Here is a 26,252-nt window from a genome sequence, read left to right on the forward strand (position 1 = left end):
TGGGAATGCGATCCTGATCTGTAACTGATCTATTGGTGTTGATCTCACAGTTGTCTAATAACATCAATATCAAATACTTGCCTAAAACATTCCAATAGAAACTCATTCCAGAGTTCGGAAATGAATCATAATCATAATCATCATTTCCTATCATATTGAGTTCAGTTTTGAAGGGGTGTACTGTAATGTGGATTACGGTATTTTGTAATAGGAAGCTGTTCCGGCATCACTGCAGCACTCACCACAGATCAGACAGGTGGGAACTCTCCTGTACCGTACGGTAAAGAAACGTCAAAAAAGTAATCCAACGTGATCGCAATTGTGTGGAGAACAAAGTGACACGTATAATACGGCAGGAAAATTTATAGAGCAGGACTGTGCATTTAACTAATTAATATTTAGTATCGATCAAATTAGCTTTTTTCTTGGTGGCGCGCTGAAAGCCTACGTTTAGCTGTAGGAGCGTGAAATTTATATTATTCTCATTTTCGAGACAGGATCGGTAAGCATGTTGTACACCTAACTGTAGCCGCGTCCTTAAATCCACCAGCAACTCATCGGTATTTTGATGACTTTTTGTTGCGGGAGAGTAAAGCGACGCGCTGTGACACCAGTGCGCAACTTGTTTATGTTGCGCGAGAGTCACCAAAGAGCTCAACATCTCATCGTAAGGTGCCTGCCGATGCTTTGGTCAACAAACTGATCATGCTCTCCCTTCGAGCGCAAAGAGAATTTATATTTCCTCCTACCCGGGTTGCCACATTCACAGATTTTGCTGTAATATTACAGATTTATTTAATCGTTTTTGAAAACAGATTACTTTTTCATAAATAATAGATTTTTGGCATGGTTTGCAGGATTTCAATAGATTATTGTAAAGATTCTGATTTTTCTACGGATTGCATGTAAATATTGCAGATTTTTTTGTTATGTAAACTTCATATTTTATCATCTCTAAAATAGATTTCAAAGTGGCATCCCTGTCCTCTACCTATAGCTGTCAATCTGAACTAGAACAATTTTCATTCGTTCATAAATATTTGCATTGGATTTTTTTTTCATCCCGTTGGTTATCGTTCCAATTGTCGGAATATTGCTATAACTATCCTGTGCAACCACGAGATGATGCTGCAATTAGGAGTTACGTTATCAACGAAAGTAATTACATTTTCTACGAAAAACTGGAAGATCTAACTTTGTGGAGGCGAACCGAGCGGGAATCGTTTCCATACCTGGTTATGTGGCTCTGTACATGGACAAAATAGGATCGGTGATGCGACCCTTGGTCAAAATTCAACCGGCGAACAAATTCATCAAACAGGCCATTCAACTCAGCATCGTAGCTGACGTCTGTTGGAAAATGATTTTCGTTTGCGAGGATATGTTGGGCGTGTCATGGCGCCTCGCCAATGTGGGATGCGTATCGTGGATTCTGTCCGTCGGGATCACGATGTGCGCCCTGTTCATGTTCTGCGAAGTGTTCATCTAGTTTGGATGGTTGGAGGACCAAAATTACTGGATCAGATAATGCGGGGAGACGATGAAGAATAAAACTGCATTTATCTGTACAATCAATATTTGTCCTTTCGTTATCTCGATGACATTGTCATTTATAGTTGTAAGAGGCTAACCTTGTGGGTGGATGGGCAACAATGAATTTTGTTCTACGGTATGCAAACTAGGTTCGATGACAGATCCAAGATAATCTTCGATCATATACATGTGGAGTAAGATCAGATGCTCCATCAAGGTATTGCACACTCTTATTTGACAATTTTCATGTCGCCACCAAAGAAATTTTTCGACAAGGCCAAACCAGTACCAAGCATTATCAACCAAGACTCACTAATGTGTTCATGATGTTCACATCGTTATCATTCAGATTCAGTCGCATAAACGCTCATGGGAAGCCGGGTGTGTTCAATAGCAGACACACAGTATATTAACATTAGGTGTATTAGTTCATTAAGTCGATATGGCAGGATTCATCTATGCGATTCTTGATAGTAAAATGCACATATTTTGCTTAAACGAATCCACAAACCTAGACCTAACGTTTGACCAAAACGTCAGAAAAACAAAAGCTTGACGGTATTTAAAAGCATTTTAAATTCCCTCTCTATGCATGTATAGCATGACGCTGTAACATGATATTGTCCGCAGACTCCTTTAAGGCAAAACGGTCTTGGTGACAGTGAATCAAAAATTGATAGGAAAAAGCATCTAATTTGCTTAAATGATTTCACAAATTTGAACCTAACTTTTGATCAAAGGGACAGAAAACCAGCAACTTCAACGTCATTTTGTAGCATTTTAGATGCCCTTTCTATACATACACAGAATGACGGTGCCAGCACCTCTTTAAGGCAAAATGGTCTTGGCGACAATGATTCAAAAATTGATGGCAAAAAATACCTCATTTGCTTAAATGATTTCACAAACTTGGACCTAACTTTTGATTAAAAGGACAGAAAAGCCGTTACTCAACATTATTTTATAGCATTTTATATGCCTTTTTATCCATATGTAACATGATAGTGTTCTCAGACCCCTTAAGGCAAAATGGTCTTGGTGACAGCGATTCAACAATTGAAAGCAAAAAGCACCCCATTTGCTTGATTCAGAAATTTGGCCTAACTTTTGATCAAAACAACAGAAAACCAAAAACTCTACATTATTTTGTTGCATTTTAGATTCCCTTTCTATACATGTATAGCATGATAGTGTCTCTAGACACTTAGAGAAAAATGGTCCTGGGGACAGTAATTTAAAAATTGATAGCAAAATGCACACATTTTGCTTAAATAAATTCACAAACTTGTACCTAACTTTTGATTGAATCATCAGAGCACCGATAACACTACACCATTTAGTAGCATTTTAGATTCCCTTTCTATACATGTATAGCATGATAGTGTCTCTAGACACTTAGAGAAAAATGGTCCTGGGGACAGTAATTTAAAAATTGATAGCAAAATGCACACCTTTCGCTTGAATAAATTCACAAACTTGTACCTAACTCTTGATTGAAACATCATAGCATCGATAACTCTACGCCATTTAGTAGCATTTTAGATTCCCTTTCTACACATGTATAGCATAATACTGTCCCTAGACACCTAAGGGGAAATGGTGTTAGTGACAGTAATTCAGAAATTGATACCAAAATGCACATAATTAGCGTAAATTAGTTCACAAACTAGGACCTAACTTTTGATTGAAACATCAGAGTACCGATAGCTCAACGCCATTTCTATGTGTGTGTAGCGTGATACTGTCCCGAGACATTTCAGGAAAAAGGGTGTTGATGAAAGGACCGATAACTCATGGATTTTAAATTCTCCACTGTACAAAAACAAACTATTGCCAATACATTTTATATTTATTCAAGTAAAACACTTCTGTATATTTTTTTGGTTAAGCGGACCTGTGACAAACCCGGCATCATTAGAAACTTCTTCCATAATTACCAAGAGAATGGGACACGATCATAGTTGAGAACATGAAACCTTCCAATTGGTTTTATCAACCTTATCATCCATTCGGTTTTAATACTCTTCCTGACGTAGGATTCTGGTTTCGGGATCTGGAAGACAGTGGCTGTTGACCAACTAACGTCCGAAATTGCCCCACCCGTAGGCGTTTGTCTGCTTGAACGCTTTAATATGCATTGGTTTGAAAATTACTGCAAATTCGGCTGGCGTGGAGAATTATTTCAGCATGTAAAGGATGTTTTACCATCAAGGATGACCAATGAAACCAAGAAAATCTCGCAATGGTCTGAAAGATTTAAAATGATTCAGAAAGTTTGCCTAATAGTGGTAACATTACTTACACATCGTTACAGTACTCAGTCCATGCTCTATTAGATTGTAATGTTCCTTTTGTTCCAAATACGTCAATTTTTTCCATTCTTGGACCGACTCGTTACCAGTATCGTCAATTCGATATCAACCGACCTTTGGAAACAGATTACGATTATCCGACGAGCTGTATTTTCTATAGAGTTTCCAATTATTAGCACTACAGGATTTCCTGCGAAAATAAGGATTGCTTGTTTTAAGGAGATTATTTAATAAATTGAATTAATTTACCTGTCCTAAAGAGGAATCAATTATTAACGCCATGATGAAAAAGCAGACGAAAAAAAGCCATGGCTGCCAGGTCTGTTTGTGAAACAGCCTGCAGTAGAAATGCAAACAATCTGATTTTTTTATTCATTTTTAGGCAGATTATCATACTACACTATATTTAATTTAAGAAATCATTTATGTCGTTATTTAAAGTACGTCGCTATACGAATACAACACCTGTTATTATTATTCTATTTGCTGCTCCAAACATAGATTGGATACATCAGATTCTTTAAAATTTTAGTGAAAAATCAGTGCATGTGGCAACTCTGGTAGGGGGAATTTAAATTCTCTTTATCGCTCAAATATGAGAGCATATGGGTGTCACTACTCTCCAACGGGAAATGTTGCATCGATTGTTTTGTATCACAACAGAGCGAAAATATTCTCTTCCGCTCAAAAAAAAAATCTCGGCGGCCATGTTTAACTCAACAATTTGGTCATCGATGACCAATTGTTGAGCAATGTTGAATTTCGAAACACGCCTTGTGTTAGGTTATGTTTGCCTCCACAAATATAATGAACTCACTCTCGTATTTAGGTGTAATAGAGGTGACGCGGGTTCAACAGACAGGAATTCGAACCTCGTCACAAATAGAAGTTGTGCAAATTATAAAACAACTAGATTTGCTAGAAGGTAAGCTGAAATATTATAACTTGAAATAACCCATACTTACCTTGTTCGCGAAACATCATACCTGTAAAACTCACTTGAAAACACTTACCTGTAGGATCAGTTGCAATTCGTCTCACTTACCTGCTCGATACGATAGATAGGCATTGATAGATTGATTCGGATAGCGTGATACTAGGGGAAGACTTAATGTAAGTTGCTAATTAATATCACTATTGTTCCATGAAATTCCTAAAAATAAAGTTTATTTCAGCTTTGAGCTGCTGCACTGTGCGTAAGGCTGCTTCAAGGGACTCCCATTGTCCGAACAATCTCCCCAACAGAAGCGAAACTGGAATTGCTTTAATGTCTAACTTAGAATTGCTCATAGAAAAATTGCATTACTTTCAGCATTTGCTGAAAATGTTTTTATTTTGGGAATGCGTCGAGTTGAGACGAAAACTTTATAGAATTAATAACGAGAAAACCACCTTCCAAAAATAGGAAAATTTATGACAAATGGCGTTTTTCGTTCCGCCAATTTCGCAGCTTTATTATCTTCGATGAATTTTACAAACGTTTAACAGCATATCATTTGATAAAATAATTTTGGCGTTATATCCTCCAAGAAGTATTTATGGCGAATTTACAAACAAATTTAGTTCCAGACTTAATGTCTTCAGCCAAATTTTGGGGAGTTTTATTACAAACCACTTTGTTGAAGAAATGAAGGCTCCATCTGTGCAAGGTATTAACATATTTTAGGCTATTTCTATTTTATTTTAAATTAAATTATTATGATTTTACTGTTTATGATAAATATCTTCTATTTTTTATGAACGAAAAAATTTACATTTTATCCAATCCAAAGCTTGAGTTTGTGATTCTCACAATAGAAAGTTATTTTAGAAAAAAATGGAGGAAGGAACACTTCGTAAATATCATTTTTATAACTCGGTATACTCCATAATATGGAGTATACCGAGTTATAAAATCATATTTACGAAGTGTTCCTTACTCTATTTTTTTCTAAAATATCTTTCTAGTAATAATGCATATACTTAGTATTCATGCCTACAATAAAGTTGTTTTAAATGAAAGTCTTAACAAATTCGCTAAAGACAGAAACTCTGTTACAAGTTTTTGAAAAACTGATTCTCCATAATTTTAAAACTTCAAAGATGGTAGTTTCGTAATTATGCCATTTGGAAAGTAAGTTCGATTTTCACCAAAACCCAACCAAACCAAATTTCTGACTACGCCACACACTCCAAGTAAGTAGGGACAACGTCGTTCTACACTCGTCCGCAAGAAACTTCATCAAATACTGCCTATCTATTATAATACATTGAAGACTCGATTTGATCAGCCCTCAATTTTATCAGCCTCATATGAAAATATATTTGATGGGCTCTAGCAGGCAAACAAGGCTGAATTTGAGTTAATCCTTTCTTGACCATGTTTTCCTTATCTTAAAGATGCAAATATGCAAAAATAAAAAAATTATGTTATCGACATCTTCCAAAATTCGACGAACCTATCGTGCGATAGTTCATGTTAAAAGGGTATCCTGAAATAAATTGTTATACTTAAGGGTTTATATGTTGCAGATAGAGAACTTCATAAATTTTCAGCTTTTCCTACACAATATAACATAAGCTTCTTAAACAACTGTTTCTAATAAGAATATGTAAATTATAAAGTATTTGAAAATGTGAAGTGAAGTGAAGTGACGGAAGGTTATCGAAAAGTTTCGTGAAAAAGAAAATTCCAGTAATGATAATGATTTTCCCTAACGAGTTTCAAGAGTTTTTTAATTGTTCTTTGGCATTAGGATTAGGGATAATAATTCAGATCAAAGATACTACTAGGAAGTCATTGCTGAAATTTCAGTGCTTAATTCTCAGCCACGCACAGAGGAGTAACTAGAACAAATTCCTGGCCAATAACCAAAATATATATTTTTTTTTTGATTTTATATTTCGTTATATTTTTTTTACATACCTAAAAGCCTGCTGAATAACGTGGCAAAATCAGGAGTATGTCAAAAAATTGTTGAAGATTTTTTGCATGGATGCAAAATGGTGATATTTTAAGGGGTTTTTTTAATCATTTTCATTATATATCCAGTAATATCGCTTTCTAGTGATGATGACTGTATTAAATAATACAATATTATTGCAAGCGTAGTTGAACACAACCATTTGTATAACTTCAGCCTAAAACTAACTGAAAGTATTAGTGTTGCTGTGCATTGCACCAACTTTAAAAAATACGTTTTTTAAACATTTTATTTCAAACTTGTATGATAGAAATGTTACATTATACGGCAAGATCCGGCAAAGTTGCTGAAGTAGTATTACAAAACCAGATCCCAGCTATCCGAAAAACATAAGAACTCTTACGATCTTGTCCGATCCACAAATTTCAAGCGATTTGAAAATATTGAAATTTTTAGTAATTTGAGGTACACCGAAATGCTGTAGGCCCAAATACTATGTTTTTCAAAATGTATCTCTTTGAAAATATGCTCAAGCGTCCCTTTTCTTCACCCGTTTCCACTGATCAACTGTTTGTGCAACTGGAAAAACAAATGTATTCACAAAGATCACCTCGAAATTATTAGTATTCGAAAGGATTTAGAAAATTGACCTGAACACTGGTAGGATAGATGCCAAATTGTTCCAAAAACTTATTATTGTCTATTTTTTATTCATATTAAGGCATAATAAAAGCAATAGCAACAACAAATAATTTTGGCCAGGATTTGACCCCAGTTACTCCTCTGTGCCACGTTGGGAATTTGAGTAAACGCTACTGAGTATGAACTTCAAATCCATTCGAAAATTTGTTTTTCGAATTTTTTGACTCAGCACAACATACATAACCCCTTTAGGAAAATTCAGTTTTCCCTACACAATGCATTGATGAAGAATTTATATATTTTATTATCGGAGCATTAGCAATAATTCGTTTGTATTTCTATTTTATAGGCCATTTTTCCGCTTTTCCATTAAATTGGTTTAACATTTGAGATATATTGCCCTGTATTATCCTATGCTAATTTGAGCGATTCTCTGAGTTCTGCCACTATTTCATGTAGTATGTGTCATCAAAAGCATCGCGAAGCATCAAGTTCTAAATATTCTAAATCGATATAATACCCGAAGAAAGCGATAAGAGTTATAAGAAATGTATCACCACACTGTTAGGTGGATTAAAAGCGGTTTGGAATGAAAATTTCACTAATACAATACATATTTGGCCACTTTGAAGAAAACGTTGAAATTTCAACAAAATGTTGGCAGAATGTATCGACTTGTGTGATAAGAAAAAATGTAACTCCCAACGGTCCACCCCTGAGTCGATTCCTATTTCCATCAGAAGTCCAAATTTGAACCAAAGTTTAGCTAACCGACCAACGTGCTTGAAATTTGTATGGGATTTTTCGACAAAGTACATGGAGGAAACCCAATAGTTTGCAATGTTCAGCACTAGGTTGCACGTTATGCACAGGAGATGCTATTAAACTTTTAATTAAGTGATTTTAGACTGGAATTATACCCACCCTCCTCAACCGGTCCCTCTAAGTTAATTGAAGCTTGAATCGACATGTTAGATTGACGTTTGAATTAGTCCAGTACCATCCTGATCATGCAGTGCCTCGTTTGCTACTGCTACTATTACTCCGCTTAATTTTCTGTTGCTTTTTAAACGTCACATGGGATAAGGAGAAATGTGCGAATCCGAGCAACTGTTTCATTGTTACCCACACGCTAGAGTTATAAACAATTAAGTGCTACTATTTTTTGAAACAAAGCCTTCAGAATGATTCTATATTCATCCTAAGTTGGGGGCCTCTAAAAGCCCGGGGCCCCTGGCTCTGGTCCAGTGTGCCCATGCGTGCATACGGTACTGTCCAGCAGTCGTCGACAGTTCTGTTTCAAAACTCCGAACAAGCTTTCACCCGATGCTCCGGGTTCTTGCAAACAAAACATGCAGGAGTTGCTGAACGCGTCGTGTTCTCTGCTGCTTCCGCTGGTGGCGAATTTTCTGTTCTTATCCATTCCACGATTCTCCTTCGTCCGACGCTGCTGTTTTCGTGGGTCCGTACTGCAACACTGCGATGTATTGTCGGTAGCCGGTCGCTCCAGTGTCGGCATGTACTGAGCAAATGAACGAAGTTCACTTCTCCGCAGCGTTGTTTGTATAGAGACAAGCCCAGCTTCATATGCGCTCGAAACTTTTCTACCAACTCGAACAAAAGCATCGGGTTGTTTAGATGCGCTTCATGTCTTCCGGCTTCCAAATGATCACGGAAATTTTGCACCTCGATACCAAAACCTATCATGCTTCGGCGCTTGAACTCTCCGGCTCTTCTGGAGAAACGCGTGAAACAGTAGCTCCGGCCTGCCATACAGTGTCTCCAGCGTAATAAGAACATTTGGAACACTAGCTGACAAAAGCAGTCGACTCCGACTCAAGGGCATGCCCTTTTAGGCACCGCTGTAACCACGCCAGATTACTGGTCAGTTCTCAGGATTACCGGAAAAGGTTGGCAATTCCTTGACCATAACGGTGTCTAGCTGCCAACTGTCGTGGGGTTAGTCCCCAATATACCGGTCCATCAGCAAGTCGGTATTGTTCCTGCCGTCACAACTTTTCTGGGTATCGTCGTGACTCCAATTGACCACTTTGCAGTACAGGGGGTTGGCTGCCTAATTGTCCTCGTCTTTCTTAGGTAGGTATTGAGTGCATTGGATACAATCCTCCCAATAGATCTGCCACTGTAAACAGAGCACTTCTTGAGGAAGCGAAATCTCTATTTGTGGAACGACTGATGGATTACTTGCTGAGAGTTGGCTGAGATGCTGTGGGTCAACGTTTGGGACGTTAGGTATATGCTAGCTTTTAGCAAACAGCTGCACATGAATAAGAGGTTCCCTATCTCTTCTCACCAATTAACCTCCACGCACGAACCCATTTCCTCCGTCCTCGAACGCTGCTGCAGACTGAAATGCGCAACACTAACTACGCTGCACAGTGGCCGGAGGCTGGCCAAAACCTCAAAAATTTATTTTTGAAATATTGATATTTTAAATTTTTTCTAAATTTCTCATGTATTGAATGATGTATATTAAAAATTTTTTTGATCATTGGATAAGAACGCGATTTTTACAACGAGTTGAAACGTACCAAAGTACGGATTTTTTAATGATTTTCATTTCCGAAACCACCATCGCTCTGTTCACTTCAAATGCATGTTGCTCTTTTGATTTTGGTCCGATTTTAGCACAACTAGTTTCATTGTGTAGAGGAACGAAAGAACTTGGTTAGTGAGCAAAATTCATTTGGTAAATTTGCTTGAAACTATGACTTTTTAGTTTAAATATGTTTAAGGTGGTCAGATCAAAAATAATTTGTTCACTAATGTATTCTGTACAAATTTCGGAATCAGTTCGGAACGGTCACATAGTATACATTCTATGTGAAATTACTTCTACTTTTCTACTTTTATCATGGTCTCGTTCTGCGCCTAGGTGCGCAAAAAGTTTTAAGCAGATTTTGAAGCTTTGTTGCTGATATGGAGACACATGGTGTTTTGTGTAAAATAGTTAGACAATCTACAGTAAACCAACACGTTCAACAATGGTTTTTAAGTAGAGTTCTTCATTTTTTATGATATTGTTGACATTGGTGAACAGTAACGGAAAATCTATCATGAAAACGGGATCATAGTTAAAAGAAAGGTTCAATGACACTGTATGGAAAAATGCATTTAAAATGAGCTCAGCACCTCAAAATTAGCTTAAATTGTGATTTTCAGCCAAATTAGGTAACATTTGAGGTTTTGTCCGACCTTTTTTTTGAAGAGCCGCCACTGTGCGCTGCCAATAGACCGATATCAGAAATTAGCCGTCGCTGCAACGATTATAGCGACATCTTCGACTTTGTCATTAGTTCTCCACAGTTTCGGAACAGTTTGTTACCACTTTCGGTCATTTCTTTTTAGTTTAGTTCATTTAGACTCAGTGTCAGTTGGACTTCAATTATTTAATTCTATTCTCTTCTATTCTAACCCTTACACAGCCAGTATTTAAAAGCATCCTGGAAAACACTGCACATATTCTTTAGCGTTTTTCTTGTCAACATTAATATTTGAAGCATATTTTGTGTAATATGTCGCAAACATCAAAACGGCCAGGCCTACTGTGCAGAGTTTTGTTTAAAGATGTTTCAAAATTATACGGCAATTAAATTATTCATTTAATGAATAATCTAACTAACGGATCATTTTGAATCTTTAAAGAGAAAGAAACGAGGACAACCGTACCGATAATAATGAATGATAATACATTAAAGACTATTTTCTGCAACATTATCGGACAAATAACAACTAATTATTTATCTATTTGAGTATTCAGATTTTTTCACAGATCCTATTGTTTTATGAAATTGAAACTTTTATATCATTAGACAGGCTGATTTTTCTAGGCAATTCTTCTACTAGATCTTTGAAACTATGGCAAATGGCAGACCAGTGATTTTGCTTGTTAACATGTAAAGTGTGTGCAAAAAACCACCTGATTTCGCTACAAAGTATAAAAAGGAACTTTAGCTCTATTGACAATTGACTTACAATCGCGCAAAACCGTTAGGAGTCGATAAGATTACCTAAAAAAAGCAAATATTATATTTGAGCACTCGAATGTTTGATTTCGGAATTCATGGACTTTTGAACAATACAAAAGATATGTTTCGATGAATTGATCCACTAAACTAACCGGCATTTTATCCACTAAAGAACCGTCCACTAATCGAAAAGAAATCCCTTAGTACTCATTACTGTTATCTTCCAATTTACGTAAATTTTGTGAAATGCAGCATTGATGACACCACCAAAACAAACTATAAATATGGGTGAGTCCATTAATTATTTCATCACACTTGCTTCCCGCAAATCAAAGAAAACACATTGCACTTGGGGGTGGGCGTAGCGTAGTTTATAAATCGATTGCCTTGTACGCAGCGCACCTGGGTTCGAGTCTCGACCCCGCACATAGGGTTGGAAATTTTTCATAATATATTTTTCTAACCCGAAGAGGCGAATGACCTTAAGGTTAAAACCTCTATAATAGAAATTTAAAAAAAACATATTGCACTTGCTTCTCCTGTGCGGAAGAGACTCTCCTTTAGATTTCTCTGTTTTTATATTACTGCACATTATCCGATTTCTGTGAATCTTTTGCAAAATTTTTGTCAGCGGCAGTATGCATGGTATACTATCTAGTTCCTTCTGGCAGTTGGATTTTCTATAATGCTTGCAGTTGCACTTTCTAAGTCAATTCAAACATATTGACACTAATCTGCTCAGTAATTGGTTCGTTTTAAATTAGCTTTGTTTTTTCCAATCATCATCAAGATTGTAAGAAGAAGAACGCTGTAATGCTTTTTTACCAAATTTTGGGAAACAATTACAATTAAAGTTGTTGCACCTAACGTTGAACGTTGAGCGGATAACGAAGATGTAGGGTACTTTCGAAAATGCCATTTTATTCAAACCGAATTGAGAGGATCAGAGCGCAATTCCGAAAGCACTCGTTCTGATCGCATAGAAAAGATAGAAGAGATGCTCTTGAGATGACTAGGATAAGATGATTCTTTTTTCCTTCTCCGTGATTTCTGTTCATCTCTTTTATTTTATTCTAAAACGAACCAAACAGACCAAGCTACTGCCATATACTGAAGACATGAATCGATTTTATTGAACTTATAGATTCAACCAGTCACAACATTTTAGTCGCAACAGTGTTTAATACGAATTCGTCGCATGAAAATGAAATTAAGTGCCAATGAAAATGGCATTGCGTTAAAATGACGCGAAAACAGAAAATGTCGTCTCGGCTATATCCTTCTCAGTAAATTGAAATGTTTTTTTGCATAGTATGCTTGAATGTATTTATACTAAGAATGCAGAATTCACAGACCTAATACAGAAACTCAAATTGGGTACAATTCAAAAACTTGCCATTTAAATTCAAAAAAGAGTTGCCAGTGTCGAGTAGTACATCTGAGTTTTGTTGAACGTGACAATCACTTTCGATGAAGCGTTCACTTTTGGTGAGTTTTGGTCTATAAAACTTCTACCGTTTTTAAAGGCCAATCGGAGTAGTGGTTCTTTTATCTATTTTTTTCTATTTTCAAAATTAAAAATAACAAAACAAGTTTTAATAATTGTCCAGTAGAGCTCGCGCGAGCTCTTAGCCACTGCACGTGGATACCTGTTCATGAGGCGGGGAAATATGTTTTCCTCGCCAACTGCGTATAGGGGGTCGTTCATATCTCTCTCGCTATTAAACACTTCCGTGTCATCATCGTCGTTACTGCCTTTATGTTCGCGAACATCTGATTTCTTCCTTGCTGGTTGCCTTTACGAGTGTGAATTTCCTCAATGATCGTGCTGGCTGTAGATTTTGAGATACTTGACGCTGTTTTTGCCGTTTGTCAATATTACCTGAACAGGTTCCACAGCTTTGGAATTTGTTCGTGTTCAGCGGTTCCTGATCAGGATAACCCGTAATGTGCCGTTTTTACACATAACTCGAACGTATTAGTTTGTCTTCGAAATGTGCAAAGAATACTATGTGACGGCGCCTGTGGTTGAGTGGTAAGCGTGACCGCCACTTATTTCAGTTGGTCTGGGTTGAGATTTTTCTGAGGTGAAAAAATCTGTTGTCACGTCTTCCTTGGAAAGGGAAGTAATGCCGTTGGTCCCCCGACCCATGAATTTATGGATTGATATCTAGATCCAGATAATGGAGACCGGTGCCTGTATTTATCAATAAACACTTTAGTATTACCAGGAGTTGCACGTTGAAAGATGTTTTGCTACTCCTACGCATGATTATCTACTGATTCCCTATGGAACTTCAGCTAGTCCAGATCGATAACGGAGTAGCAGCCAGGGGTGGTCGCCCAAGCAGAAGCAGCAGAAATGTGAAAAGAATACTCTGTGTGATTGTACTATCGCATTGTTTTGTACTGCATTTCTCCCAAATATAATTTATGGCTGTGGTAAAATTAACGATTTGTTCATATTTGTAAGAACAGGATTTAAAAGTCACCCCATCTTCACGGTAGGTGATGCTCCGTAATGTAATTCTTAAGATCCAAGTTCAACATTACAGTTAGCGTGAATTTATTAAAGCTATAAACCGACTCCCTTAGAGCTTTAAAGGTTTGGTTTTGAGAGTTTTTAGAGCTGTCTATCTTACTAAGGTGATTAGCATTATTACACTGATATTGATGAACGTTTTGAATAACTCCATTCCGAAATTTCTAGTGTCAATAAAGATGGCAATTAATTTCCTCTGCTTAACGTTGAAATGGCTCCAGTTTGAAATAGCAGCAGGTAGCCTGAGATAGTACTTAAAAAATTACCAACTAGGATAAAAATAAAATTTAATTACATCATTCTACCGCAACATATTATCATTTTCCATTAGAGCTTAGATATTTTTTTCAACTTGCCACCAAAAATAAAGACTTTCTCACACTCTTCCGATCGTGCCCCTTCTATTTGCCAAAAGTCTCCCGCTTCCCTCTTAAAATAACCCCTTTTCAGTTTTAGAAACGACAACCGAATCAACTTCCATAAATCGTACGGGAAATAGATTAGCCACTGATTAGAAGCCATCCAACGAAGCCCATCTCGGTCAGTTATTGCTTGTGGAGGTCGTTACCATCCTACATAGCTCACGTATATTGTTGTTATCATGCGTGCGTGTAAAATGAGACGAACGAGCGGTCATAAATATTTAATCATTTTCTATTCGTCGCTGTCCTATCCGACGGTCGCGGTTCAGTCGAGGGCGAGAGAGAGCGAGAGATTGGTAGTCGGATTTGGGACCCCGCGGGTCGGTACCTTACTAGGCCTGAAATTCGGCTCCGTTCGTATGCTGTAGCGGTTTTCTGCTTCTTACATTTCTTGCGTCCTATTCGTTTCTTTTTATTGTGTATCATTACATTTTATTGTTATTGCTTTTTCATTTTCTTCCCGGGTTCGTTTAAACTCATTAAGTATTTAAATATTTTTGTAATAAAATTATCATATTTTATTAATAAATTTCACAAACGGCGAACGGTTGGCCAGATTGGATTTGGCCATTGGACGGCGCGGCGGCGGACGGGGCCGAATCTGAGAAAGTTGAATAAAAACTCGAACGTATCTGAAAAGTTCCCGAAGAAAAACGGTGAAAAGAGGAAACCCGAACTGAGCTGTCAACAAGATTTCGTGTTGTCTTTGTTCGCCTTCGTGTTCGCCGAGAGTGTAGGTCCGATGCGGATTGCGGTCTTACCGTCGTAGTAATTGTGGAACGTTTCCACTTGCCGGCTTCAATGATGAATCCATCAAGGTGGACATGCTAATCGTAATGACTGCAATCCATCATCATCATCATCACAAACGATTTGCGAATCTGCCTGAGCAGTTGAGAAAGGCAATCGACGATCGAGTGGATCGCGCCCTTCCGCGCAGTAAGGGACGGTGTACTGGTAAAACGTGTGTGCTTCAAGAACTGTCATGAGTGGCAAAGTAATTAATTGTTGGAATGCGAGATGAGAAAAAAAATATTGAATAGATTTTAATTTCAATAAGAGATGTTTATCATGTTTTCAAAAAAATGCATTCTATTGCACATATTAGGTCCAATTAAAATTAAATTTAGACACATAAATCAGGAGTGTCTCGTAATTGAGTTGACGTAAGACGCAAGTGCAATGTAGTCAAAATTAAGATATTTTTTTTTAATTTTCATAAATAAACTACAAGAAACAGTCCTAGCTGGTTGTGTGAACTTTTGACGTAGAACTTTTAACAGACATAACACTATGAGGGAATTCCCTCAAAAAACATCGATCCGGCAAAATTTTCCCAGAACACTAGCTCCACCTTTTATTCACAGTCCCAAACACTGATTTTCTGGTTGTTTACCCCTCAGGTTCAAGAACAATTTTTCACTAGTGGTCTATCCCCCATACGCTTGCTCATATGTCAGTGGCGCCATAATTGCAAATGTGGCCGCAGTCCTAACTACAAATATATTTAAAATGACCGTTACAGCGGGCGAAACATTGTCTGTTAGGGTGTGGTAGAACGACATTACTACACGCTAAAAGAGGAAATTACAGATTAATCTTTGTCTTGACTGTTTCATCTAAAAATTAATGCAGGTTCGCAAATTTTTCGCAAACATAGTCCCAGATAAAAAATGGTATATCTCCATTCCTCCACGATTTCAAATTTTCAAAGGAACTGGCTCAATTCGGACGTGGTAAGGGTTTATGATATTCATGAAAGATCACATAGCTTCAACGAGTTTTCCAGTATTTCTTATCAGAGGACGCTCGAAATTTCGTGGAACAATGGAAGGTTAGGAATCCCAAAGCCACAAACAAGCCTTGGTTCAAGGAGATGGATAAGGCTCGTGACTTCATTCGGATGATTTCTCGGGTCATGTCCAGTCATTATACGTTGGATGAGGATCTCCGGTGTAGTGGAGTCGTGGAGAGTGGTTTCAGCGCTTATGATGACAATTATCATTAAACATATTGTTTGGTCGTGCGCCTAGTTCCCTAACGCCAGATCTTCGTTAAACGAATCCCTTCGGCCTCGTTCCAGTCCGGGATGTGCTAGCTATCGATCTCCCTATATGTCTTTCATATACAGATTTTTTTTAACGCGATAGATAGCCAAACTTAGTTATCTCTTCTCATTTAATTGATATGCTGTCAGCTACAGAGTTTCCAGCGGATCCAAGGAGGGCAGTCGGCGATCCGGTTCATGATGTCCTGTAGTATTCTTCCGTATGCCAAAAATCTACAAGTTCAATTTCTTCTTTTCCCTAACATTGACAGGGCCGTCGAGAGCCGCGGCGGGCCCCAAGGTTAGATTTACTGATGGGCCCTTCTAAACTTATTTATTTGAAATTTGGTTAGAGGAATTGTATACATTCAACTGTTCAAATCAAACTGTTTCTGCTAAACTTGCTATGGGTACGGGTACGTGGATACCCTTTCGGCCTGTTAAAAATGTACACAATGGTTAACAACGTTTTTTTTTATTCATTTCGTTTATTTGATAGGCACAAATGCGTTAGCTTGGCGGTGCCAAATTCTTTTGTTTTTACATTTTGTATATTTTAAAACTAGGAGGTTACAATGTTGAAATATTTTTTTAAAAAAGAAAAATTTTACAGCTATCTTAAGACTAGAAATAAGATTCTATATACAAGAGAGGGGGCGAAAGATTTTTTTTATGAAAAAATTTTAAAACAAGGAATTCAATAGTAATAATTTTTAGGAAATATTTACAGTTATCTTAAAACTAACAATATAGTTTGGTACACAAACGAGGGAACAAATATTTATGAGAAAATTCGCAGGTGTTTTAAGACTAGGGATACAATTCTATTTACAAGATGGGGGACAATAGTTTTAACAAAGAGGTAAAATTACAACTATCTTAAAACTAGGAATACAGAATACAAATTTGAACTTTTTTAGCGGTGACTTATGCTTGGTCAAGATATTCAGAGGGGGGCTGTAGAAGCAGTTGTATCAAGGACAGGGGAGAGAAAGCGTAGATGGTGACCGGGAGAGAAGAGCAAAACTTGCAACTTTCGCTCAAACGGGAGATCAGCGAAAGATTACCGCCTCAGTCTAGTAGGTCGGATTGGCGGATGGTATTCTTCGGACCCGCGGGGAATCCTTCAAAAGTCATCGGACCTTGAGTCGCTCTCGCTTCAGTTTCCGTAGTGGTAAGTGCGACGGCGGTTACATAGTTGCAGTCTGGAGCTGATCGGTCCCACAAGGCAAGAGAAAGCTTCTAAAACGAGAAATAAAAAGAGAGGGGCTAAATTGGGATATTTGTCGTTTTTATGAAAGTATAAATAAGGGACATATAGGGGAAATCACGATTTGCCAGTATATCTCGGACTGGGACATTGGGTGGTCTACCTCGGGCCCGAAGGGAATTCTTTAACTGAGACCTGGCGTCCAAGTACCCGGCGCATACCCAGACAACGTGCTCGATGTCGTGATAGCCCTCGTCACAAGCGCACAGACTACTCTCCGCAAGCCCAATACGCCGCAGATGCGCATCCAAGGTGTAGTGGTTGGACATAAATCGGGACATTACACGAATAAAATCCCGACCCACATCCATCCCCCTGAACCAAGGCTTCGTTGATACCTTTGGGATAATGGAATGTAGCCATCGTCCAAGTTCACCATTGGTCCACGAGGTTTGCCAACTGTTGAGTGTCCTCTGACGACAAATACTAAAAAATTCGTTGAAGCAGATTGGTCTTTCGTATATGTCACCATTTAATGCGCCCACCTTTGCTAATGAGTCGGCCTTTTCATTGCCCGGGATAGAACAATGAGAGGGGACCCAAACAAAGGTAATTTGATAAGATTTTTCAGATAACGTACACAAGGACTCCCGTATCTTCCCCAGGAAATATGGGAATTGCTTTTTGGGCTTCATCGCACGAAGAGCCTCGATGGAGCTGAGGCTGTCCGAAATGATGAAGTAGTGATCTGTGGGCAGAGTGTCGATGATCCCAAGGGTGTACTGAATTGCAGCTAACTCTGCGACGTAAACTGAAGCGGGATCATAGAGCTTGAATGAAGCGGTGATAGTATTGTTGAAGATACCGAAGCCAGTGGACCCATCGAGATTTGATCCGTCAGTGTAGAACATTTTGTCACAGTCGACTTCTCGGAATTTATTATAAAATATATTGGGGATCACTTGCGGGCGTATATGGTCCGGGATTCCACGAATCTCTTCCTTCATGGATGTGTCGAAGAATACAGTAGAATCAGAAGTATCTAGGAAACGAACACGGCTGGGAGTATATGAAGAAGGATTAATGCTCTGTGCCATGTAGTCGAAGTACAAGGCCATAAATCGGGTTTGAGAATTAAGCTCGACGAGCCTCTCGAAGTTTTCAATCACCAACGGGTTCAGAATGTCGCATCGGATGAGCAATCGATATGAGAGTTCCCAAAATCGATTTTTTAGCGGAAGAACGCCCGCCAGCACTTCGAGACTCATCGTATGGGTCGAATGCATGCAACCCAAGGCAATGCGCAAGCAACGATACTGGATTCTCTCCAGTTTGATGAAGTGTATGTTCGCAGCGGAGCGGTAACAGAAACACCCGTACTCCATCACCGACAATATCGTTGTTTGGTATAACCTGATCAGGTCTCCTGGGTGAGCACCCCACCATGTTCCAGTTATTGTTCGGAGAAAATTGATCCTTTGTTGGCATTTCTGTTTCAGATACTTAATGTGACATCCCCAGGTACCTTTAGAGTCGAACCAGACCCCGAGATATTTAAATGTGAAAACCTGGTTGATCGTTGCACCCATTAATAGAAGCTGGATTTGCGCCGGCTCACGCTTCCTAGAAAAAACAACCAACTCAGTTTTCTCCGTAGAGAACTCAATACCCAGCTGAAGAGCCCAAGCAGACAAATTGTCCAAGGTATTTTGTAATGGTCCTTGCAAGTCGGCAGCTTTGGGCCCTGTAACAGAGACCACCCCGTCGTGTGCAAGTTGCCTTAGCGTGCATGAATTGGCAAGACAATCGTCCATGTCATTCACGTAGAAATTGTAGAGCAGGGGACTTAGACATGAGCCCTGGGGAAGACCCATGTAGCTAAATCGCGATGTTGTTAAATCGCCATGCGAAAAGTGCATGTGCTTTTCAGACAACAGGTTTAGCAAAAAGTTATTTAAAATTGGCGAAAGACCATGCTGGTGCAGCTTCTCTGACAGAATGTTGATAGAAACTGAGTCAAAAGCCCCCTTAATATCCAAGAAGACTGATGCCATCTGCTCTTTGTTAGCATAGGCCATTTGGATTTCTGTAGAAAGCAACGCAAGGCAATCGTTCGTCCCTTTGCCTTTGCGGAAGCCAAATTGTGTATCTGACAGTAAGCCATTTGCTTCAACCCAATTGTCGAGGCGAAACAAGATCATTTTCTCGAACAACTTCCGAATACAGGACAGCATTGCAATCGGCCGATATGAGTTGTGGTCGGAGGCTGGTTTTCCTGGTTTTTGGATGGCGATGACCTTCACTTGCCTCCAGTCATGAGGGACAATGTTACCCTCAAGAAACTTGTTAAATAAATTCAACAAGCGCCTTTTTGCAGTGTCAGGCAGATTCTTCAGCAAGTTGAATTTGATTCTGTCTAACCCTGGGGCGTTATTGTTGCATGATAAGAGAGCAAGTGAGAACTCCACCATCGAAAACGGTGTTTCGTTCGCGGTATCGTGAGGAGACGCGGCGCGGTACGTTTTCTGTACCGGGACAGAGTCCGGACAGATCTTCTTGGCGAAAGCAAATATCCAACGGTTTGAATATTCCACGTTCTCGTTGGTACTATTACGGTTACGCATACGTCGAGCCGTACCCCAAAGAGTGCTCATCGCTGTTTCTCTCGTTAACCCGTCGACGAACCGGCGCCAATAACTACGTTTTTTGGCTTTCATTAGACTCTTCATTCGCCTTTCTAACGACGCGTACTGTAGATAGCTAGCGGGTAACCCGTCTTCCCGGAAGGCCTTATATGCAGTGGACTTTTCCGCGTACAGCTCTGAGCACTCTTTATCCCACCACAGGGTGGGAGACCGTCCATGGGTATTCGCGCTGGGTACTGGTTTAGTCTGAGCTTGATTCGCACTGTCGAGAATCAAGCCAGCCAAAAACCTGTACTCTTCCTCCGGAGGAAGTTCTTGAGTGGATTCGATTTTAACGGATATCGCGGTCGCGTAACTCTTCCAATCAATGTTCCGTGTGAGGTCATACGATACATTGATTGTTTCCGATGGTCTTGAACCGTTAGCAATTGAAATCACGATAGGCAAATGGTCGCTACCGTGGGGATCAGGGATCACCTTCCACATGCAATCTAACTGTAGCGAAGTCGAGCATAGAGATAAATCCAACGCGCTTGCGCGTGCTGGTGGTGTAGGAATCCGCGTCATTTCTCCCGTGTTTAAGATGGTCATGTTGAAATTATCGCAAAGATCTTGGATTAATGTTGATCTATTATCATCATGAAGGCAGCCCCATACCGTACCGTGCGAGTTAAAGTCTCCCAGAACTAGCCGCGGTGCCGGTAAGGATTCCGTGATATTACAAAGCGTTCGGTGCCCTACCGAGGCTCTAGGAGGAATGTAGATGGAAGCAATGCAAAGGTCTTTACCTTTGATTAAAACTTGACAAGCGACAATTTCAATGCCTGGTGTCGAAGGGAGGTTAATTCGGTTGAAAGAATAGCACTTTTTGATCCCCAAAAGTACTCCTCCATAGGGGTTTTCTCGATCCAGACGAATTATATTAAAGTCGTGGAAGTTGAGATTTATATCGGAAGTTAACCAAGTTTCACATAATGCGAAAGCATCACATTTTAAACTATTTAGTAAAAATTTAAAGGAATCGATTTTCGGGAGGATACTTCTGCTGTTCCACTGTAGAACAGTGATCGAATCGGTGACCTCGTTCGATGACTTAGCCATCGAAGGATACGATCGCTGCAAGGAGGGGCCATTTAGTAGTCAACTGCTTCAAAAATGTTTGCACTATAGGGAGAAAACGTATCAGAAGGCTTTTAAGAGGATCAGTAACATTGAAAGCTGTGAAAATTAAGTCCACTATGTCAGAAAATTTCATTAGTCCGCTACTGGACTGAGTATCTGTTTGAAAAAAGGGGACACTTGGGGTTTTTGGTGTCCCTGGAAGTGGTGGGTACTCCTTGTTAGAATTAATATTTCCAAGTCCTGGAGCAAATTGCTTCGGCTTTTGTGCATCACTTCCGTTGGATTTATTGATTGCGGTTGGCGCACTCTGAGTGGACGACACCTTGGCACCCTTACGAGGCAATGTAGGGGAGGCTAGATTTCTCCTCTTCCTGGATTCCCCTGGGTTAACCAATGATGTTCCCTCTTGTGGGTCGTCAGATTCTTGCTCAACGCCAGCCAAAAGAGCAAAGGAATTTTCGGAAGGGACAGATGGCGAAGCATTCTTTAGCATTTCTGCATAAGAGTGCCTCGAGCGATCCTTAAGGGAGCGCTTAATTTTATCCCCGCGCTGCTTGTACGCCGGGCATGACTTAAGAGCATGCGGAGGGCCCCCGCAGTAAATACACTTCTCAGTTTCTCCACCGCAAGCGTCATCCTCATGCTCTCCCTCGCATTTGCCGCACCGTTTTTTATTGCCACAATAAGTGGCTGTGTGGCCCAGTTGCTTGCAATTGCTGCAGTTCATTACCCGCGGTACAAATAGGCGAACCGGTAGGCGAACCTTATCCAGGAGGACATAGTTGGGAAGAGCAGATCCGGAGAAAGTCACCCGAATCGAGTCTGACGGAGAATAAGTTGTCTTATCATCTTCAGTTTTTGCGGAATACAATTGCTTGCATTCCAGAATTTTCACCTTTTGAAGTGAAGGGTCCTTAAAGCAGCCAACCCCGTACTTCAACAGGTCTTCGCACTTTAGACCCGGTTCGGCGACGACCCCATCGATCTCCACAACTCTACAAGGCACATACACCTTGAATTGCTTCGTAAAACGCTCGCTGCGAGCAATCTGGTTTGCCTGGTCGAGGTCATTTACTATAACGCGTATCTTATTAGCTCGAACACGTGTTATCTGAGCCACGGACGGGTAGTTGGCAGTCAGCTCCCGTGAGATTTCTAGAATATTGGGTGATTTCGTGTTGGGCCGGAAATACACCACCCAGGGTCCAGTCGAACTGGCTGGGTATGTTTTAATACGGGGAGGACTGGGGGAATCAGGGGAGGGAGTAATTTCGGGTTTATCCGGTATATCCATGGGAATATCATTCCCATCCAATGTTACTTCGCCCTCGGCCATTTAGGCACGAGGATAACACGTGGTGTAAACGAGAGATGAAACTTATATTCAGGGGAAAGGGCAGAAGTAGAGACCGATCGGGGAAAGGGAAATGAAAGAAAAAAAAATACTTAGCTTATATAGCGGCGATTCCGGCTATTCTGGTATTCACTTCACCAGCCTGGGCACCGGCGAACAAAGACTGCCTCGAATAATGGTTGACCTTCACTGACAATTTATTCTTGTTCACCTTATGCACAGCACCAGAAAACGAACTGCTTCGATCGAGAGCTCGGAGAGTTATGGTTAACAACGTTATTAGAGGTACACGGATCTAACTCGTGTATTAGCACTTCTATTGTGTTATCGCTAGAGGTACTGAATTCTTGTTGCCACACACCAAAAAAAATCTGAATTTTATTTATCGTTGACGTAATTGCGAACATGACACAATTCAACAAACCGTAATTTACGAAATTACGGAACATTACCGTGTTCCGTTTAATTTTACATGAAACATATACGTTACATGCGCAATGATATAAAATTACACTTCCTACCATTCAGCACAAACGCTGTATGCGGAGTAAAATTACATGATTTACGAAATTAAACGTCATGTAAAATTAAAATCAAACGTAAAACTAAGTCATTTTAATGCTCGTATATGTCAGGGTCAGAAGACGTAAATTTACACTATTTTTCTAGGTGTGCACATTCAACGATATACTTCGTTTCGCGGAACTAACGCTTCTGCTTGGTTAATAGTCTAAAGAATAATCAATACGCTAACATGGTGAAATTGTAGGGTGTAGATATTGATCATCTTTAGCTACATTTGTAAACTTGATATTTTTTCCACTTCTCCAACACGTGAATTTTAAAGACATCTCTCGAAAAGTAAACAGGAATAGAATTTGACACACTTTCTACTTTGATCGACACTCATTATTGTTCATTTTCAACAAAATAGGTTGGAGCACGATATTTTGCTTCTGCGGTTTAGACAAAGCGATACACGGGTAGATTTATCTACTGGTAGCGGTGCATCAGTTTTTAGCTTTTGATGTAAGCAAGATGAGAAGGTAGAAGATATAGCTCGTCATTCTCGTTTTAAAATATAAAATCGAAAAGATTTTATATTTATATAAGTTTGTCGAGAAAATTTTCTAATCAGAACTTTCATTTTATTTTTTTGGAAAGCAATGGATGTGTTAGTGTAAGAGCCGGTTTTGATACGCTGTTGGAATATGTAGTAACTGACCAAAATAAAGATACAGAACGCAGTAATAAAGAATCAGACACAAATAAAACAAATGCGAGTACATCGGTCAACCGACTGCTGGTGTTGGTGGCTGAATTGAACTGATTTGATTTTTTTATTTCGCACATAACAATTGGGTTCTTATAGATATCATAAACATCTTAGCAAGGCCCAAAATTATTGTTCTATCTTAACGCAATGCATTTTAAAAAATACTTTAAAGTGCTATAACAACACAAATATACAAAAAATATTCATTTCAATTACCGGTTAATTAAGGTCAGTCTACCTTCTCATCTCACTCAGAGTCAAAGCTAAAAATCGTTCCGCTATAGATACACGTCAAAAACTAGCCACACTGTAGCCGAGTTGTACTGCTATTGGTTTCTAGACAAGTTGTGTAAGACCAGCTATTCGAGAAATTAAACAATTTGCTTAAAGTGCAGAAGGTGCTCAATCTGGCAGGAGCTAATACCATTCGTTCATTCGTTCCGCGAAGCGCCAGCCAACGATAACTACAGCATCCCCGGATATATATATATATATATATATATATATATATATATATATATATATATATATATATATATATATATATATATATATATATATATATATATATATATATATATATATATATATATATACGCTCACTTCTGACATGGTGATAAAAAAAATATGTCAAGATACGAGGAATAACTATTCTATGCAAATCAACCGAAAATGTAACCTCTCATCAGACAACATTGGTTATGAACGCAGGGCAAATTCTGCAAAAAGACACTGCACCACGGAAAACATTGCACAGAAGTAGCTTAGAAAAGTCTGCCCACTATAACCGTAAACAATAGATACTTTCCTTGTGGCAACCCACAAAAAGCTTCAAAACCAAGATTTACGGGTCTTACAGGAACAAAAATTCATTCAATAAAAATCGTTCTCAGTATCTCCAAATCAACAACCGGTACCACCAACAAAGAATTGAACGCAGAAGAGGACGGATACGTCCGTGCGCTTGCATTCCTGTTCGGCGCGTATTCCGTTAAATCAAACAATAAAACTCGGCTTTTTTGATCTAGTACATAAAGTAGACAACTCCCTTACGAAAGTTTGTTTTTTTAAAAAAAGTCAAATATCAAATAAAGTTCTGGTATCCACAACAGGAGTTCGAATTCTCAAGTTATTAAATTAAAATGTCTTTCGATTTTTTCCGCTTTCATTATATGACTATTTAATAAAATGAATAATTACAAAGAAATCACCATTTTTATTGCTCTTTTGTGAATACATTTTCGCCCATCTTCCGGGTAAAACCGCGGGCTCCTAAATACGATCCGGGCCCCGGGGCGATTGCCCCGGCTGACCCCCCCTCTCATCGGGCCTGAACATTGATGACCGGCCTCTCTTCACTTTTCCTGATACGGTCCTAGCGGTAGATCACTTGTGATGCATTTTTAAAAATCAGCGAAATTAAATGCATTTCTTTCCATCAAAATAGAAATTCGTAATGTATTTTGCGTTGCGTGTAAGGCGTCAAAACCCTACAAAAACAGCCCTACATTCAACAAAACATCGAACAAAGTGGATCAACGTAGGACGATTGTTAAGTAATCTTTTCTGCGGGGGAGTGCAAAGTTGATGCAAAAATGGAAATTAAATGGATTTTTTCTAAGTCGATGCAAATTTGGTATACATTCCTGGAGTGATCTGCCCCTAGATACCGTCTCTTCTACTCTGATGTTGAAATCAATTTCTCTTGTCTTCCTCAATTCCTATCTTTTGTCTTCCTTATAATAAGCCTAATAGAGTTTCTCCTTGTTTCATTTGGGTCATTAAGCTATATATAGTTTTCCGGTCCATTCGATAAATTTTAGGTCCAATATACATAATATAACATTATTTCAAAAATAACTTCGTTGTAATACGTAAAAAACGATTTTTTTTTGTTTTTTTAAAATAAATCTTATGTAAACTTGCCAACTATCCATAGGAAAATGGCGGTTGTTTACATCTGGCCTACCAAGACAATACCCAAAATGAAAAAAACTATATGCATTGGATGGTGTTTATGTCAAATAAAAATAACCCTGCGGGAAAACCGGGAAAGCATGTATTAATTTTTTCTGACAGGGCATCATTTGTCGTAAAATTCGATATGTCAAATGCTTCTGATAGTGTCAAATCCAGACTGTCAACATATTTCTTTATTTTAAATTTTAATAATATTTTCACGTTTTCTGAGTTGGAAGAAAAACATTGTTTCAATCTCGAAAATCCGCTTTATCGATGTATGTAATAAAAACCCG

At 38.9% G+C, this 26,252-nt stretch overlaps 2 long non-coding RNA genes across 2 annotated transcripts; one reads left to right on the forward strand and one right to left on the reverse strand.

Annotated features, from left to right (window-relative positions):
• The first annotated feature begins 298 nt into the window (after nucleotides 1-298).
• On the forward strand, nucleotides 299-5,094 carry LOC131692997 (uncharacterized). The gene is made up of 4 exons (XR_009306131.1): nucleotides 299-502; nucleotides 4,675-4,770; nucleotides 4,865-4,958; nucleotides 5,021-5,094. It is a non-coding gene; the product is annotated as an uncharacterized LOC131692997 (long non-coding RNA).
• LOC131692998 (uncharacterized) lies at nucleotides 3,558-4,125 on the reverse strand. Its single transcript, XR_009306132.1, has 3 exons — nucleotides 4,095-4,125; nucleotides 3,836-4,035; nucleotides 3,558-3,780 (listed from the first exon to the last, which is right to left on the reverse strand). It is a non-coding gene; the product is annotated as an uncharacterized LOC131692998 (long non-coding RNA).
• Nucleotides 5,095-26,252: the final 21,158 nt, after the last annotated feature.

Source organism: Topomyia yanbarensis, chromosome 3, assembly GCF_030247195.1.
Source record: "Topomyia yanbarensis strain Yona2022 chromosome 3, ASM3024719v1, whole genome shotgun sequence".
In the NCBI taxonomy this organism is placed as follows: Eukaryota; Metazoa; Arthropoda; class Insecta; order Diptera; family Culicidae; genus Topomyia; species Topomyia yanbarensis.